General features: G+C 39.4%; 1 pseudogene; it reads right to left on the reverse strand.

The window, feature by feature from the left end:
- On the reverse strand, positions 1–15,785 carry LOC131986458 (stAR-related lipid transfer protein 13-like; annotated as a pseudogene).
- Positions 15,786–15,849: the final 64 nt, after the last annotated feature.

Below are 15,849 nucleotides of genomic sequence, written 5' to 3' on the forward strand. Positions count from 1 at the left end.
TTTTTTGTTGAATTCTGAGATTTTTTTATTCTCTTGTTTAGAAACAATTATTGTGTTTTTCTGTCATTCTGTCAGAAATAACCAGGCATAAATCATCTCATACTCAGCTAGTGTTTGGAGCTGAGAGCTCACGTCAAAGTCACTCACTCACTCTTTCTACTTTCTCTCTCTCTCATACACACATATTTACACAAACACACACACACACACACTCATGCCAGAGCAGCAAACAGCCTCCACGCAGGATGTTGGTGGCACTGTGGAGATATTGTATCATAGCAACACCATAGCAACGCCTACAGCCGGAAAATAAAAACAAAACCAATAAAAAGCTCTAGTCTGCTATTGCTTCAGTCGGCTATTGTGTCTAAAGTTTACATTTCAGCATATCAATATGATAGGAAGACCCTGAAAAGCTATGATGTTTCATCTGCTGGCACAGAAAGCGTTGTTTATATTTACAATACAGGCTGTTTGTTTATCTCAAATGCAGCTATACGGGCACACACACACACACACACACACACACACAGTTTCAAACATGCTTCCCAGAAGCAGTGAAATGGTCACATGTCTTAGACATAGTATAACATGACTGCAAATAAAAAGGTGATACAATATACATCAATATAATGACAATAATAACTTTAGAACATAACATTTAGATCAGATTAACACTGAAAATAGTGACAGAATGAAATCAACATTGATATCCAACATAATGTAACAGCACATGAATCAGTGTTTCTCTTCCTGTGAGCTCATCTTCTCTTTTTATTAACGTTTCACAATGCAATGCTACGTGTAGCCATAGTGTACTGGTCCCAGTCATTCCTGGGAGTTATGCATCATTGTTTGGGGAAGTCTTGACTTTATGAATATAAGTAATAAATTCACAACTTTGTTGGATCATTAGTTGATAAAAGATGCACAGATAATTAAAAAGTGTGGCTGTTGCAGGCATTCAATGTCAATATCAGATACTGTCAGTGCTGTTACTTACTTAATTTAATTTTAGGCTGAGATAAAAGCAGCTCAGGGGTGCTGATACAATATAGGACTGACTCTTCTTAATCCAGTTGTACATTGCTTTTCAACTTTTCTCATGTTGAGGACCACAAAACTAGTAGACATTAGGTCAGTTTAATAAGATTTTGGCAGAATTGAATAGTTTTCAATCACAGTTTAGAGATAATTGTGGTGGAAGTGAATCCTGTGATGAGAATATTCACTCTTACTCGCTCACTATAGTGAATTAAATAGTGAAAATAAAATATTACCCATTTTTCTGAGGCACCTCTGGAACTTCCTGAAGGGCTAATTGATCCTTTTTAAAGCTTTTTTCATGCTGAATGACTTATTTCCAAGTAGAGTTGCAACTATTAGGCGAATATTCTATTATCATCATTAAATCATTCATTTATATTAAATCATTGTACATTCTTTTAAAGGCAGAAAATGAAGCTTTTCTCTGATTTATATCACATTTGACTGAATATTCTTAGATTTTGAACTGACTAAAAGGGCAATTTAAGAGTTGGACTTTGAGAAACTTTGATGGAAATGTTTCACTATTTTCTGATATTTTTTATAGACCAAATGATTGATCTAGAAAATATCAGCAAATTAATAGATCATCGAAAAATAATGTTAGTTTCAGTTGTATTTCCAAGAAACTTCTGAGCACATCTCCGGATTAAAATTAAAATTGGTGCTTTTGAATGATTACTTGTGGAAAAACTCTTTCATTCAGTCAATTTTTCTTTCAACTAATTCAATAATACATAGAAGAAAAATGTTTGAATCAGATTCGTCATGCATATTCCTCTGGCAGGATATGTGACATTTTAAAGAGACAGAGTTAAGATAGATGTCTCATAATAATCAATACAAATATGGGTGTTCTACTTTACGTGTGAGTAACTTTTATGGCATTATTACATGCTAAAAGATCAGTGATAACATCATGAAATGAAGGTGTTGGAGAGTGCAGCCTCCTGCTGCTGGCTGGTTTATTAGGTCATCTTTTCTGCAGAATATTGGATTAGTAGATGAGGATTTGGAAGAATGACCCAGAGCAAAAAGAAATAATACTGAAAATACAAATTCTGTCTGCACGACCTCATCATGATGACAATGCAAAACGGGTTATAAGCCAATTATCTGAAACATCAATGGCTTTTCACAAAATCTAATTAGCTGTTTAAATTTTTGGGAAAGCAACGCTTGTCCCTTGCTCCGTGGGGCGAGAAATGGCACCGAAAAATCTTTTTTTAAGCGATAGAAACGTTGCGATATGTAGTTGTGCAGGACAGAAAGATGCTCGCTCCTCTCTGGGAATGACTGTCACTCAGTACAGGATGGTACAGTAAAGCAGCATGGTTTCCCTCCTGGGTCCCTGGTTCTGGTCCCAGCTGCTCCGGCAGTGTGACCCAACATAAAGCTTCATTCCTGGGTTCAGGTCTGGGCCTGGGTGCTGGTCTGGTCCGGCAGGAGGAAGGAGGAGCGGATCCTCTGGGCCTCGTTCACACACATGTGACCAAATGTTTTGTTGTACCATTCTGGAGATCTCCCCCTGGGACAAGAACAGGAAGTTAATACCTGCAGCGTTGATTCAAACATTGACTCTGAGCGCACCTGAAGGCCTCCCACACCTGAGGTCCACTCTGGAGATGTGGGTGAGTCTGGTCCTCGCAGCTCCGCAGGGCTCCAGGAGGACCTGAGAGTCCAGCACCACCCCCCTCACCGCTCCCATGGGGGGGCTGTCCTCGTGCTCCACAGACACACAAACCAGCACACAGGAGCCTTTAGAGGGGTCGGTACGCCACGACCTGAGGCCAGACAGGGAGGAGCTTCATTATTGATTATTGATTGGTTCATGTGGGAAGGAGAGCTGAATGACTGCAACTAATAATTATTTTCACTGTTGACTAAACTGCAGATTATTTTCTTGATTAATCAAGAAATTCTTGGTCTATAAAACATCAGGAAAAAAGTAAAAAAAATGGCCATCTAATGTTTATGATGTCTTGTTTCGTCTAACAAACAAATTACAATTTTGGTTTCCAATGATTATGTAAACAAAATTATTATTTTGCTGCATTTCATTTCTCAATGGTGGTCTTGTTTTATCTTGTGTTATAAATCTAGCGCACCCTTTCCAGTTCCCACTCTCGCCCAGTTTTGCTGAGCTAGTGACTGGAATATGTTGAATATAGTTTAATATCGCTGAATATATGTATGAATATATGAGTTTTCAGTAGGCTGTAGCAGTGCATTACAACATATTGATTTTATTTATTTTGATTGAATATATATAATTAATTTAAATGTGTATCAACTTATATATAACTTATAATCTGATATTATTTATTTATCTAATTTTTTTTTTTTTTCCAGTGGAATTATATTCCAGAAAAGTTTCCTTAAAGTTTACCAAGTACAAGTATTTGTTTGTAAAACAGTTGAATTAATGCAAACCATGTCCACAGTCAATGCTTAGTTGTGTTAAAAAATTATAATCTCAATATTAATAATTGAAAACAAAGTAACTGTGATTGTGCATGTTGTTTTGCATGAAAAAAATACATAATAGTAATATTATAATATATAATAATAGTTGCCAATTCGTTTTTATTTTCAGTGGACTAATCAACCAAGTGTTGCTCTACATTTAATGATATTTTTAGAAATTAGGGAATGTTTGATGTTAAAATCACCTTAAAATGTATGTTGTGAGTCGTCCATACTTTTTATATATCTATAGATTAATAACAAATTCCTGATCACACAGAGCATGCAGATATTCAGAATGAACTCCTCCTTACCTTAGTACCACGAAGTCACAGCTGGGTTGCGGCGGCATGCTGCAGCAGGAGAACTGGTACACGTCTGTCTGTTTATCTAACGTCTCCAGGACTTTCTCCTGCAGCACCTCAGCCTGCCACAGGGGGCGCTCTCTCAGCAGCCGCTGCAGGACCTCAGCGGGCGCTGCCGGGACCTCGACACACACTCGCCACCGCCTCAGAGGGTTCCCATCTCCCACCTGACACACAAACACACACAGAGAGTAATGTATAGTTATAGTGTATAGATCAGGGGTGTCAAACTCTGGCCCGCGGGCCAAATAAAATTACGCTGCGGGCCAAATTTGGCCCGCAGGCCAGAGTTTGACACCCCTGATCTGGTTTGCATTAATTCAACTGTTTTACAAACAAATACTTGTACTTGGCAAACTTTAAGGAAACTTTTCTGGAATATAATTCCACTGAAAATAAGAATAAAACAATTAATTAGATAAATAAATAATATAAGATTATAAATTATATATAAGTTGATACACATTTCAATTAATTATATATATTCAATCAAAATAAATAAAATCAATATGTTATATACGCGAGGCAATACCAAATTATTATCTTATTATTGTACTATAAAAGCTGACGCCGGTATTTTACGGCGCATTTACCGCTAATACTAGATTTATTATTGTTATTTTATTTTTAAACGTATTAACCTGTTGAAAAACTTTATTTTGATATTTAAATCAGAAGGATGCAAATAGAAAAGAGGCATACGATTTTTATTTAATTTTTATTTAATAAATTAATGACATTGATGTGTTTTTTATTTGAAATTTGATTTTGCATGTCTGCACTATTTAGTTATATATTGCATGTTTATAAGCGTTGCTGGTTCCATATTTAATGTTAAAGCAAAACATGTTTGGTATATGTTAAAAGGTTTATTTGTTCAATGTTGGCCTGCGATTTTATTCAAGTTTTAAATTTTGGCCCATTGTGTATTTGAGTTTGACACCCCTGGTTTAGATGCAGTGACGTTTCTAGACTGTAGGGGGCGCCACAGTTGAGTTCTGGTACCTTTTTAAATGCCAGCTCAGTGTGGTCAGTGGTGGAGCGGGAGACCCAGCCTCTGCTCTTGTCCCTGGCCTCCTCCAGCAGGTTCTGGACCAGCTTCTCTATGTGAGCATGATAGGAACCTTCCTCATCATCCTCCTCCTCCTCCTCGTCCACGTCCTCTTCGTGAGCCTTGCACAGCTCGTCCAGCGGGGGCACCATCAGCTCTGCCTCCATGTAGGAGTTACGAGACTGGGTCACCATCTCCTCTGGGATCTGGGGGGAAACCGGAGGACGTGCACCACATCAGCTACAGCCTGAACACCTCCACCATCTACAGCAGTAGTTCTCAACCTTTTTGAGTCGCGACCCCCAATTTAACATGCATGTTGTCAGCGACCCCCGCTCACTGAACACAATCTCACACGCACAGTTCAGATCACCCAAAAAAGAAACAAAATGACCACAAAAAGACACAAAATGACAAAAAAAAAGACACAAAATGACCCAAAAAAAGACACAAATTGACCAAAAAAGACACAAAATGACCAAAAAAAAGACACAAATGACCAAAGAAGACACAAAATGACCAAAAAAAGAAACAAAATGACAAAAAAAAGATACAAAGTGATCAAAAAAATTACGAAAAAGACACAAATTGACCACAAAATGATTAAAAAAAAGACACAAAATTACCAATAAAAGACACAAAATTACCAAAACAGACACAAAATGACAAAAAAAAGGACACAAAATGAAAAAAAAAAGACACAAAATAACCAAAAAAAGGAAACAAAATTCCCAAAAAAAAAGACACAAAATGACCAAAAAAGACACACAATGACCAAAAAGACTAAACCACACAAACACTTTAACACAGTGGAGACAGAGCTGACTTCCAAAATGATTTGGCGACCCCCAGAAATCATCTCGCGACCCCAACTGGGGTCCCGACCCCAAGATTGAGAATAGCTGATCTACAGCAGACTAACATGTTATACAAGCTCCTGGTTCTGGACTACAAGTGGAGCAGTTTATGTCTTTAACCCATAAGAACCCAAGGTGACACGGTGTAACAAACACTTTAAATCTTCTATAATCTCCCATATTCAGCTTTATGCTTCACATTAACTCATTAAATCCCTAAGTGACGTAAACTCAACACCCTGGTGTGGTGGTCATGTGACTTTGACCAGAAATTACTTCTCCAAAATATGTGTGTGACTGGAAACAGAAATATGAAAAAGCAGCTAATTTTAAAAAGCCTATTTTTTGTTACTAGGCTAAGTTTAAACCCATTTAACACGTCCTGTGTTGCATTTAACTTGTTCTGACCATATTTCCTGAACAAATTAAAGTCACAATTTTGATATATGTTATGGAGATGCAAAAGAAAAAGGCAAGTTTGTGTCTCTAAGCAGAAAATGTGTCTAGTTTTTTTTTTCTATTTTAAAATAAAAAAATACCATAAACATAAATACCATAAACATAAATACCATAAACGCCCATTGTAACGTATTTGTCACATCACAGATCTTCGACATTTAGGTGTAGTATTTTTTTTAGAAAACATCATAAATGTGTTCTATGTGGTCCACTTATAGAACATTTCCTTTAAGGATAACTGGGTCTGGGTTCTTATGAGTTCAATAACATTATCATACAAAAACATTTAAACTCCAAAGCTGATCATTAACATTTTGAAAGGTTTACACTATCCTCTGTGGGTTCTATAAAAAGCTTTTAGCATATTGTAATTCTATTGAAAACTAGACTTCTGCAGCTTCCTCTTGGCTTTGTTTCTCAGGTCTCAGTATATACTGCACACACACTGATGGTCTCAAGGTTGTCATGATATACAGTTTTAGAAATTAGCTCATGTAATTCAGTTATTCTGAGGCCTTGGATGATAACCACTCAGCAGGGAAATATCACTCCACTTCACATCGTTATTTTTGTCTGTTTATGTCACATGTTAAGAAGAAGTTGGGATTCTGTATAAAATGTAAATAAAAGGGTTGGGATTAGACCAAAGGAAACGTTAATAACTGAAGAATTGTTTGGCCAATATGCATGTTTGAGGCTTTTTTTGAAAGGTAACTGTGCTTGTTTAGCATGTGGCTAAAACCTTGCCTTTGCACAGTTTTTAACAGAATATTATTGTATTCTGTTTTAGTAAAGTTTTCGACAAAGTCCTAACTATTTTGGAATCAGGGTTGTATTTTTGTCTTAATCAACACAATGAATTGCACAACTTCTATCAGTCAATAATCGCTCTTCAGTCCTAAGAGGAGCAGTTAACCCGTCATATAGAAATAATAAATAAGCAATAAATGCTGACCTGAAAGAGCCGATGGCCCTCAGTGATCATGTGTGCCAGGCCCTGGGTGGCTGCCAGGTTCTCGTTCAGGTCTTTCTGGTCGGGGCGGCCCGTGGTGTACTTCCTCTGGATCGACCTGGAGCAACAGAAAAGTTGAGATGAACTTTTGTTGGTAAATTGTGGCCAGAGAATCTCCGCAGTGACTCCTGTGACCTGTGTAAAAGATCATTTCTTGCTGTATAACACTGTGAAGGAAATTTGGTGTCTCCTGCATGGTGGGACATGAAGTAGGCGGCGACCTACTTGGTATTCAAGACACAAAGCCTTCTGGGAACTCAACTGTTCTAACACCATGACTGAGGGGAACATGTTGACCAGCGGGCTCTGTCCTGATGTGATGTATAGGGCAGGAAGATAAGGCTTACTAAGGAATCAATGCTGGGAACTACAACAGACATAAGTCGTGCGGTGTATGGGACTTTGTTGTTCTGTAAAAGAGCCATTTGGAGTTGTGCGGTGTATGGAACACGAATATGCTAATAAAACTTGCTGGACAGAGTATTGAGTGCTTTGTGTTTGCAGGGCCGGTTATTCCTACAGGCCACCAAGGCGGCTGCCTAGGGCGCCAAATTGGCAGGGGGCGCCCCCTTGTGGCGCCCTTAAGCATACATCTTTGTTTTAACAACATTGATTAACGAAACATTTTTTAAAAAGCATGGGCAATAAAACCCTCATTGAATTAAATGAACATGCCCCAACCCATATTTCGAATGAAAATGTAATATTATATTATATAAAATATGATACGTGCATGGGTGTCGTCACTCGTCATGACGATGCAGTTGCAAGTCACAAAACACTAGAACTAGATCACGCTAACGGTCGTAGACGGTCAACTAGCAAAATGAAAAGGACCAAACTGTCTGGTGCACAGGGGCGAAAACGAAGAAAAGAGGAGGAGGAGAAGAAAGCACAGTATAGAGGTATGTATAATGTATAAGATAAATGTACATTTAAATTTCATTTTTATGTTTATTTTTATTGCATTTGTATGTCTACATTTTATTTATTTTCAGTCTTTGCCATTCTTAATTTGATGAAGATCTGTGTTTTCTTATTTATTTATTCGTATTTTCAATTCAGTTGTTGTTGGTAAAGTTCCAAAGTTTCTTAAAATAAAAATGTTCTGAGACCATTACCTTGCTTGTAGTTCATGTATCAAATATTAGTGTACAGAAAAATCTCAATATCGCCTAGGGGCAGCCAATGGGCTAGAACCGGCCCTGTGTGTTTGGCCAGTTCACCCATTAACTTAGTGCAGTTGTTAAAATTGCCACGACAACACACATAAACATCTATATCTATTGACACACTTGATGTGTGTTCATCAGTTTGTGGAGGCACCTTGGTGACAGCGTCTCGTTCTTCAGGATGCTGAGGTGGAACAGTGACGGTCCCAGACAAACAGCCAGATTCATCGGCGTCATCTGGTTCTCCTCCACCAAGGAAGTGACATCACGCAGGAAGTAGAGCAGCGTCTCCAGAACCTCCCTGTTCTCATCTGGCATCAGCAGGATGGCCGCTCGGACCGCCTGCAGCCGCTGCTCCTTCGGGACGTCTGGAGAGGAAAGAAAAGTGAGAAACGATTGATGAAATAACCTTTGGATCAGGATTTTGTCCTTTAATGCACATTTCATAAACATTAATCACACAAACTGTAAAAGCTAAACATTTACGTCTCCAGACCCAATAATCCTTAAAGGAAAATTATGGTAGAAATACTACATAGAACATATTTATGATGTTTTTTGTTTTTTTAAAATCTACCCCTAAATGTCAAAGGTCTGTGATGTGACATAAACGTTACATTGGGCATTTATGGTATTTATGCTTAATTTAAAATTTAAAAAACGAGACACATTTTCTGCTTACAGAAACACAAATTTGCCTTTTTCTTTGCATCTCCACAACATTTATCAAAATTGTGACATTAATAGTGCTGTTTAACAACTAATTATTTTTCAGACTGGTTTTTAAGTAATAAAATAATAATAAATCAATAAAAAAACAAAAACAAATAACAATTTGACTTTTTGTTTGCATCTCCATAACATATATCAAAATTGTGACTTTAAATTGTTCAGGAAATATGTCCAGAACAAGTTAAATGTAATAAAGGACACCTTATTAACGGAGTAGAATTGTTAAATGGGTTTAAACTTAGCCTGGTAACAAAAAATAAGCTTTTTCAAATTTCCAGTCACAGCCACATTTTGGAGAAGTCACATGACCACCTCACCAGGGTGTTAAGTATGTGTCGCTTAAGGATTTAATGAGTTAATATGAAGCATAAAGCTGAAGATTCTAGAAGATTTAAAGTCACCATGGGTTCTTATGGGTTAATATCAAACACTGTTTCTGTCAGACTTCACAGTGATACATTCAGTATATTTAATGCATTAGTGATCATTTGAAAGAGACGACACACAGCTTGATAAATAATAACCCGTCTGAGGCAGAAGACTGAAGCTCTCTGGGCCTCGAGGCGACTTACACTGGTAAATATGCAGGAAGGTTTCCCCCAGCTTGCTCGTTAGCAGAGGCTCCGGCAGGTCTCTGAAGAACTGTTTGACCATGTCGGCCACATCGTACGCCGACTGGTCCTCGTAGCTCACTGAGTCCGGGGACAGCTCGCACTGCTGCCTCAGAGCCTGAATACGAGACTTTACTCCAGATTTACGGAACAATCCCACCTGAGACGTGAACCAGAGAAGAGTTGGACAAAGACAATAGAAAACAAATGATTAATCAGATTTTATTTACAATTATGATTTTTGACTCTCATCACAAGAGATAATGAAGGTTTTTATTTATTTATTTAACATTTATTTAACCAGAGAATATCCCACTGAGATTAAGAACCTCTTTTTCTTTAAGGGAGCCCTGGCCAAGAGGCAGCAAACACTAAATACAGTTACATATTTACAGAACATACAGACCTTAAACACTTTATCAGCAAAGAACTATATTTGGTAACTTCAGGTAATATTTTGAGAAAAAAGTTGCAAATTTATTAGATTAAAGTGGCAAATCTACAAGAAAAAAAGTTGCAGATTTAAGAGATTTAAAGTGGCAAATCTACGCGAAAAAAAACGCAGATTTACAAGAAAAAAGTGGGGAAAAAATCAACTTTTTTCTCCCAGATTCACCACTTAAAAACTATGCATTTTTTTCTCATAGATTTGCCACTTTAATCTCGTAAACTTTTTTCTCAAAATATTATTTTCGTATGTTTTTTTTTTTACACATTCTGGCAGTATGTAATATTCTCCAATATTCTCTAGGGTTGAAATTTGGAATTTGCAAGTATTTCAATGAGATCAATGATCAATTTATACATTTAAAAAAAACTTTTCAGTTTATTACTCATTTTCAGTGATTCAGTGAATGCAAAATGTTTCCAAATTATGATTCTTTGATATAATCAAGCAGCCCTAAAAAAAAGCAAATGATTTGGTCTATTTGGTCTCATAAACCTACTGGTTTAATGCACTATTCTTCATAAGCTCATCATCATTTATTTCATGTGAAGTATACATGTAAAGTAACTAGAAGGGGGTTTTTCAGATAAATGTAGTGGAGCATTTCCTTCTGAAATTAGAAGAATCTTAGTATCATAACATGAAAGTAGTCTAGTAAATGCACTGTGTTGCATTCCAGCCCTGATGAGCCCTGTGCTAAGAGGAAACGTCTTCAATAACTGCTGTTTTCTCTCTAACCTGGTCCAGACAGTGGGTCCGGAGGTGGCCCAGGGCCTGCTGTAAACACAGCGGCAGCGGGAAGCCACAGCGCTGGACGTGGATGATGAGAGGAACGCCGAACACACTCTTCTCTTTGTAGTCTGGCACCTTCATGCGCTTCATAAATTTGGGCACAGACCTGGGAGGGATGGACAGAGAACAATTAGGGAAGTGTTGCTGTCATTATCTTCCTCTTTAATGCAAACACAGGTCAACAGAATCTCCCTCACGGGGAAAATAACACCAGACAGGAGAGAAACAACGTTAATAACACCAGGATGTGCCTGTTGGTCACAGAATGAGACGACTGAGGACAGTTTTTGTGCAACACTGGCTCCTTTAATCATGCGAGTACAATGCAGTAGTGATGAGGTGAATGTTATGGCTTATTTCCTGAATTATGAATGAATGCATAAAGCATGAGCTGTAGAGAAGAGGAGACCAACCCACCATGTCCAGCCGTGTTTATTAGACATTGAGTATTTCTCCATGATGGCGGTGAGGCGCAGCAGAGAGAACTTCTGCAGCAGGCTGAGCTGGCCTGCTGATTGGCTGCTGATCTGCAGAGAGGACGCCGGCTGGTTGAGATGATCAGAGGTTCTGAAACTGGGCCATCGTAGTCTACATAAGGAGAAAACACCAGTAAAGAATGAGAAACAGAGTGATTCAGTTAATATAAAGACCTTACAAGCTAACTTAAAAGATCATTTGGATCTTACTATCATTGTTTTGGCCATTTTTCCTATTTGTCGTAACAAGATTGTGCTCTAACGTGATCATTTCTGAGATCTGGGAATGTGGAAACATTTATAAAAAGAAATCCAACAATCATATTGGTTTTTAAAAGAAAACAAAGGCATTTATCACTCAAACTGTTTATCGTTAACATCAATCATAGTTTATAGACCAACTTCCTAGTTCACTTCTAACCTACTGCACCACAGTTCCACTGTGCAATAAAGCATTAGTATTTATACTTTTGGTGCACACACTTCCAGGTCTGAAACATGAAGCCAATGTGTAAGAGCCCTTAACCTGCATTCTTTCTACTGGCCATCAGGGGGCGACTCCACTGGCTGCAAAAAGGAGTCTGACTGTATGAAAGTGAATATGAAAATGACTTTCATACTTCTGACTAGAGTTATTACCTCAGTAAACATTCTTATGAGTTTATGGTCTCAATTGTCAGTTTTAAGTCTTATCATCAGCATGATGTTTATTTAGTAAAGTATGGTTCCATTTAGAGGAAAGTAGATGACAAAGAAGTTTTTTTTAGCAGTTTTAACTTGACAAAAGTTAACTGTAACATCTTGATAGCCTAAAAAGTATTGTTCAGCATTGTATTAAAATCCACCAAGGCATTTTTTTCAGGACTCTTTTAAGCTTGTCTTATTGCCAGCCCAAATAATATCACAGTCAACATGAATATCAGTCACATCTTGCTAACCAAACTAGTTTCTAGTTTTTTAGCATCTTCCTCCAAAGTTCCACAATCTCATCCAAATATGGTCACTTCTCGCTCTAAAAAACTAAATGGCAAAGGTGAAAAAAGGCCAAAACCAACCAAAAGAAGAAAGAAAAACCAGCCAATGGGTGTCATGGAGGTCTTAAATTAAGTCTATGCCACTAAACTGTTGGCTCGCCTGACTGTCCAAACAAAATTTTAAATTTCTCCGTAGTGAATTTTCCATGTTTGAGGCCTCAGTGTTACTTTAATGAGAACGATGTCATCACAACAGCTGAGCAGCTTCTCACCGCGGTCTGGTCAGCGACGCCCCGACTCCAGAGTCCCGCCTCTCCCGACTGGTCCCTGTTGAATCCGTGTCGTTCAGGGAGACCCCGTCTCTCTCGCCTTCACTGGGGGTGGTCCTGCCCTCCCCCTCCTCCTCCCCCCCCCTCCCCCTCCCCCTCCCCCTCCGGCAGCACGCTGCGGCTCCAGTGGTCGACGATCTGCTGCAAACCGCTGACGTGCTGCACGATGTCGTCCAGGTGAGGGAACAGGTTGTCCTCCTTCTCCAGGTCCAGCAGGTCTCCCGTACTGGCGTAGAGGTGGGAGCCCGGGACGTTGTCGTAAACACTCACCCTGCTGCCCCGTGGAGCTCCAGGACAGGGTTTGGACAGAGGTTTAGCAGACCAGGGCTCGTTGTTGCGTGGAGAGGTTTGGGGGCCGTTGGTTGCGTCGGCGGGGGCCGGCGCCAGGCTCTCGATGGACAGAGCTTTGGGGAAGGTGCCTGGTTTGTGGTCTTTGGGGATATGGATGAGGAGGTTTTCATATGAGTGGAACTGGTTTCTGCCAAACTGACTCTGTCCTTCAGTCCTCTTCCCTTGAGAAGGCAGCTCCATGTCCTCCAGGTACATGCTGCTCCTCTTATTGGCAGTGCGCTGTTTCCTGCAGACGGGCTCTTTGACTCTGGGCGCCGCTGCCTCGCTGCAGGGGCTCACGCTCACCGTGGACGGGTCTTTATAATCATTTGTTGGGGAGATGGAGGAAGTGTCTCCATCAGTTTGGTCGTCATGTTTGGGGCTGAGCTCCAGTTGGCTGATGGGAGTACACTGGAGCATCTGCAGCGCGTGAGGCTCCTCCCCCTGCAGCACGGGCCCGCTGATGACCAGCGGCGGCCTGCGGTTTGAGCTTTTCCTCATCGTAGATGGCCCCCAGGTGCGCATTATCTCCATGCGGCGCAGGAACTCTTTGGCTTTGCTCCGCCTGGCTTGCCCGTGGCGGCTGCTCTTGATGGGCAGGGAGTTGTAGTGGGAGAGATCTCTGGGCGGGTTGTAGGAGGCAGACAGAGACGCCATGGAGATGGAGTCAGGCATGGCGGAGGCAGAGTCCTCGCTGTGCAGAGAGGAGATCTCTGTGATCTCCTGCTCGCTGAGGTCCGTCAGCACGCTCTCACTGCTCACCGTGCTGTGAAGAAGCCCCTCCCCCTGACCCGTCGGGCTGCTCTCACCGGCGCTGTCCAACAGGAAGTCCTGCAGGCGAGACCAGCGCCGGCTGCTCCACTCAAAGGTCCACCGCTTACTGATCGCCAGCGGGTCTTCTTCATCAGAGTCATCGCCCTACGGAACCATAAAGAAGGTATCAGAGGATTAAAACACAAAGCCCTCGATAAGAGTCACTACAAGGTTAAGATGATTAAGAAAAAGGTCCCGGCCCCGGATAAGCGGAAGAAAATGGATGGATGGATGGATGGATAAATAAAAATAAAAATATTCAATTTGAAACAAACTTGCTGTATTTCTTAAATATGTTGTCTATTTAATAAATAGACTAGTTTTATCCCTGAAAACAACTGGCAAATGCCAACAGAGCACATCTAATATTCCTCTCCTTCCTCGTCCTCTGACTTTCATTTGACTTCTAGTCCATCTGGACAAATAAATAAAAAGTTATAAACAAAGTGTCACATGGAAACAACACATATAGATTTATAATTCATCCTCAGCACTTTAGAACATATCTGGACATTTTGTGTGCAGGATAAACACAATTCATTAGTTTTGCAATACAAGTAATGAGTTATTTAGTTCAGTTTTCACAAGAGCAATCTGTTTATTTATTATGATACTTCCTTGTTTGTTTTGGGAGAAAAAAATCCCCGGCACATTTTTACTATTTCTGTTACTTCTCCATGTTGGGTTACATTAGCTTCATACTAGCTGAAGATTTTTAATCCTCTGGTTGTGTCAGTGCTCATATGTAGCTCAGCCAGAGAGGACAGCCTTTACAGTCAGTTACTGAGCATTGATCCAGTTAACTGGTTGCATGTTGAAGCATGATTTATTGTAAGCTATATGAGCCTGTGTATTATTATTTTTATAGAGCCAGCTGGGCCTAATGTTGCACTTTGCTCTCAGATCGTCGCCATGCACCTTCAATTTCTATTTACTTTATATGTACTTCCAATAATTAAACTTTTTTTTTAAAATGTTTGTAATGCATGGTACCCTGATACCCTCTTGAATCCTGTTTACTTATATGTTTATTGAGCTGTAAAGGATATTGAACCTGTTATCCTGTTTTTAGCCTGCAGAGTTAGAGATAATGGGCCATGGAGATATAGGATGGCACTCTCTAGAAATTATATTCTGCATGCACATTTTTAGAAATTCAAAATTCATTATGCAATACCAAGAGTGAAATTGCAGAATGACAGAACCCTCATCAACCGTAACTCAACCGGACCAGATGCAGACACACTAGAGTTAATATGAACATTAACATCAGAAGGTGAATCTCCTTTGAGGAATGATATCATCACATCACATGTTCAGATGTTGTAGACTAATAACTGATTCTGTGAGAAATAATGAAAGTTAGCTTCTGACTTGCTCTTTGCATGTGTTGTATGTACTTTGCCTCGGATCAAAGCATTTGCTAAATTTAACTCAAATTTAAAAAAAAACAAAAAAACAATCAAATTCTAAACTCCACAGAGACATTGTGTCTATTCATTACAAAGATGACGGCTACAGTTAAAATAATCAAATCAAATCAAATCAAATCAAATCAAACTTTATTTATACAGCGCTTTTCATACATAAAAATGCAACACAAAGTGCTTTACAAAAAAAAAAAAAAAAAAGAATAAAAACAAACAATAAAAATGACAAAACCCACCCCTCCCTCCCCCACATACACATCTGTAAGTATACATACACAAACATGCACACACACATTTAGTCATGCACGCACACAAACACACACAGACTCACACACGGCACATACTGATTGATGTGTCTTACCTTCTTCTTGGGGTGGCTGACGTCCAGTTTCATGGAGGAACACTTGTTCAGAGTGTTCAGACGTCTGCAACACAGAAACACAGTCAGCTGCAACACTTTCACTCTCTCATCCTTCACTCCTCAC

The sequence above is a fragment of the Centropristis striata genome, chromosome 15 (genome assembly GCF_030273125.1).
Source record: "Centropristis striata isolate RG_2023a ecotype Rhode Island chromosome 15, C.striata_1.0, whole genome shotgun sequence".
Lineage (NCBI taxonomy): Eukaryota > Metazoa > Chordata > Actinopteri > Perciformes > Serranidae > Centropristis > Centropristis striata.